The sequence below is a fragment of the Epargyreus clarus genome, unplaced genomic scaffold (genome assembly GCF_041222505.1).
Source record: "Epargyreus clarus isolate Ecla_fem2 unplaced genomic scaffold, WU_Ecla_fem_2.2 ptg000025l, whole genome shotgun sequence".
Classification (NCBI taxonomy): domain Eukaryota; kingdom Metazoa; phylum Arthropoda; class Insecta; order Lepidoptera; family Hesperiidae; genus Epargyreus; species Epargyreus clarus.
This window is the reverse complement of record NW_027332232.1, coordinates 3,382,240-3,386,887: the sequence shown is the minus strand read 5'-3', so window position 1 is coordinate 3,386,887 and position 4,648 is coordinate 3,382,240.

Here is a 4,648-nt window from a genome sequence, read left to right as displayed (position 1 = left end):
AGCAAAGTGAAGACATCATTAGCAAGCCGGGTTTATAAATATTATCAATTAATCTAACATAATTATTACTCGTATGTTGCTGATTCAAGTGCCGATCGCGGAATTTTTTAAAAATATGTTTCTTACCATAAATGATTTTTATTTCAGACATTACGTATTAGTAACAACATATACAGGGTGTTTTTATTGAAATGCCTTAACTTCGACATTTTACTTGGTACATTAACAGCAACTACCTTGTATGTGAGTTTCTGTTAAATGCAAATGTAAAATGTCAACTCACACATTTACCAGGAGTCTTTACTAAGTGTTTTACTAAGTACCAAAAGAGTCTTTACTAAGTTTTATACCTATATCAAATTATCATCGTTATCATATCGGACAAAAGGCAATCAATACAGCTCGTACGTCGTGTCGTCGTGTGCTCGTGACAGCCTAATATTTTGCTTTGTTCTTTGATATTGTACTGATAGTGCAATCAATACAGGTAAAAATACAGGTAATCAATTTAAAGCTTTCTGGTAAAAAATTTTGTCTTTTTTTGCGGTGCGTAAATATATAAAGATGATGATTTTCCAACGCGCGAACACGCGACGTATAATTGTCCATGCGCGAAACAGGGAAACTCCAAGTTGATTCCGCAAACTTGCAATGACTGGCCTTGCGATTTATTGATGGTAATTGCAAAGGCCAGACGCGCGGGAAAATTAAATTCAAATGGCAAATCCGTTGGAATCATCGGTATACGCGGGATTAAGACATCTTCTCCTTTATATTTTCCCTTGATGATCTTGGCTTCGATGACGTTGTTCATTAGTTTCTTCACAGCCAGCCTCGTCCCATTGCAAAGTCGAGGCTGATTCATGTTACGCAGCATGATGACAACTGATCCTATTTTTAGTTGTAAATTATGTGGTGGTAGTCCTGGCAATTCCAATGAATTTAAAAATTCTGTAGGATAGTTTACTACGTCATCCTGGTTTGTAGCTGTATCAATTGATTTGTAAGTAAACAACTCTCCTGAAAGGAAATCCTGAATGCTCGAATTGAGATCATCGACATCTCTGTTTTTTGCTGCCAATATTGTTCGTTCACTCAGCCAATTATGGTTATTATACAGTGTGGCCCATCGGCAAGTGACCGCCCGAAATTTTCTGAATATTCATGAAAAATGATGGAAAATAAACTTCAAAAGGGGGGGTCTATCTTTAATATTTTTGAAGTTATTCAATTTTTTACTTTTTAAGTAGCGTTTGTGACCTTGGTTTACATTTTTTACCATATCTCCTACGTTTTTGGCTCGATTTGGATTTTGTTTATTGTTTCTAAAAGCTGATGAGTTACTTTAACTGATTTAGTAACATTTCTTTCAAAACTTTATAGACTATGAAAAAAAAGGGACGTTTAGCCTTTTTTTTCAAAAAAAAATATGTTGTTTTTTTTTGAAAATCAAGTGTAATTCCAAAAAATGTCCCCATAATAGCACTTTTTAAATAATTATTTATAATCTACTACATAACAGCTACAAATTCACAGAACATCATTAATACCTACCTGTAACAAAATCCAATGATAAACTATTAGAGTTTATTGTCAGTTTACTGTCAATAGTAAAATTTACGAAAAAAATAGGAAAGTCAATTTAATATCCCTGCTCTTAGCAGTGAGTACTAAAAGCTTAAAATAATTATGAGGATGATAATTAAAAACAATCAATCAATAAAAATATCTTTATAACATAAACATAAAAAAACACACGAACATAAAAAAATAAGAATGTTAGTTGATTAGATGTTCAAAATGTCCCCCACCCTCCTGTAAACAAACTAAAGCCCTTATGGCTACACTTGTGGTAGTACGACGCAATTCTGCACGTTTTTCTTTTATTTCCGCAGCAGCAGCAAAAATTCTGGTTGATAATTGCTCGCGGTTTTCAATGGGCATGGCATAAACTTTCTGTTTCATGTAGCCCCAAAGATAAAAATCTAGGGGCGTAAGGTCGGGAGATCGCGGCGGCCAAGCAATGGGACCTCCTCGGCCAATCCACCGCGGATAATTTTCATTTAAATAACTACGAACTAGACGCGCAAAGTGTGCTGGAGCTCCATCTAATTGCAGCTGCATCCGCCTTCTTGTTTCCAGCGGTACATCCTCCAAAAGCATTGGTAACGTATTTTTTAAAAAATCCAAATACGCGTGTTGATCCAGCCTGTTTGGTAATACGAATGGGCCAATTAGGTGATCGTCTATCATTCCAGCCCATACATTTATGGAAAACTGTGACTGGAAAGTGGTTTCCCGAATGGCATGTGGATTTTCAGTGGCCCATACGTGGAGGTTGCGGTGATTTGTTATACCCGCCCTTGTGAAAGTGGCCTCATCTGTCCACAAAATCTTCCTCATAAAATTGATGTAAGTTCTTTGCTGTGCAAGTATCCAATTACAAAAAACAGATCTCGGACCGTAATCGATACCTTCCAAACGTTGTGCTCGTCGGAAATGATAAGGGTGCAGGCCTTCTTTTTTGAGAATTCTCCATATTCTTACTCTCGGTATACCGACTCTTATCGATAGGAGACGAATGCTTAGCATAGGGTTAGCGCGTATTAAACGTAACACTTCCTCTTCCACGCCTACATCAATAATCACGCCGGGCTCATTTTGTTGTGGAAATAATCCTCTTTCGCAAAAATTACGATGTACGGCAATGAAAGATCTGTACCCAAGTGCTGGTCTATCTGGATAGCGTCGTCTGTACTCTTTGACAGCTGCGCGTGCATTCCCATTACAAACACCGTAAATAAAATGCATATCTGCCACATGAGATGGCTGTAGATCACACAATCGAACCATTGTAGAGATAAAAAAATACGTGTGGCACTCGGAGACTGCCGCGGTAAAGCTATTGCATAGCATTTTATATCAAACAAACAAAAATGGCGCCAAAAATCATAATGGCGTTTTGATTTTGTACTGTCAAGTCTGTCAGTTGTAATTATACGTTTAAAAATTACAAACATTCTTTTACGTTATTTTATTAATCCAGAATTCAATATAGCTTATGTTGATAGAACATACTATTTGGATAATGTGGGAATATAATTTTGAATTTTATAATGGGAATATAAAATGTACTTCACACAATTTTAAGATTTCCGAACGGATTATAAGCCAAAATTAAAGCCCGCGATAAAAGCTATGCAATAGCTTAAAATTAACTTTTCTTCACTAAATTAAATAGGGCACAAATAAAAAAATACGTAGCGTCACAGGAACAGTTAACAAGCAACTAAATGAAGTAACGCTAGCCGATAAGTCGACAACAATGCGCACGTGGTGTGGACCCATTGTTAAAAAAACTGTTTCTAGGAACCGTTTTTATTTGAATCATGCCAAATGTTCAAGAAGTTATTTGTTAAATTTTTTTAATAGATAGGTATTAATAATGTTTTGTGAATTTGTAGCTGTTATGTAGTAAATTATAAATAATGGTTATAAAAGTACTCTTATGGGGACATTTTATGGAGTTCCACTTGATTTAAAAAAAAATCAACATATTTTTTTTGAAAAAAAAAAGGCTAAACGTCCCTTTTTTTTCATAGTCTATAAAGTTTTGAAAGAAATGTTACTAAATCCGTTAAAGTAACTCATCAGCTTTTAGAAACAATAAACAAAATCCAAATCGAGCCAAAAACGTAGGAGATATGGTAAAAAATGTAAACCAAGGTCACAAACGCTACTTAAAAAGTAAAAAATTGAATAACTTCAAAAATATTAAAGATAGACCCCCCTTTTGAAGTTTATTTTCCATCATTTTTCATGAATATTCAGAATATTTCGGGCGGTCACTTGTCGATGGGCGACATTGTATAGTTGTTTTATGTCCGGAAAAACACGCTGAATAAGCTCCTCTTTTGAGTCTGTGAACTGACAGAAATCTGTGGGAAATATCATTAATCCGGTCGAGGTGTCGACTGCGACCTTACCATTTCCTATATCTAGTAACTGCTTTGAAAACCCAATCGCGGTTTTACTTATTGCAAAAACACTCATAGTGTTGTTAGTTGTAGTGTCTTTACGTGCCGCCACAAATTAGATGATTTTAGGCACGCACTTAGTTCGTCAGCAACAGTTGACCGAGGAATAAAGGTTGAGGAGGGAGGAGGTTGAGGAGGAAGAGTCTGACGAAAATCACCTGACAACAGAATCATGGCTCCACCAAAAATGTTTTGGTTGTCACGTAAATCTTTTAACGTCCTGTCCAGTGCCTCCAGCGACCTCTTGTGGGCCATTGTGCATTCGTCCCAAATTATCAATTTGCATATCTGGAGAATCTTTGCCATAGCGCTATTTTTGGTGATGTTACAAACTGGTGTTTCGTTGATTTGCATGTTTAGTGGTAATTTCAAGGCCGAATGTGCAGTTCGTCCACCTTCTAGCAAAGTTGCAGCTATTCCAGATGAAGCCAACGCTAGGGCAACCTCATTTTGCGATCGAATTTTTGCCAATAGCAAAGAAATTAGGAAAGTTTTTCCAGTATCCCCGGGAGCATCAAGGAAGTAAATCCCTCCAGATCCACTGTTAACAGCTTGCATCAAAATATCGTAAGTAACTTTTGTTGTTCATTTAATTGTGGAACAGTTGTGCG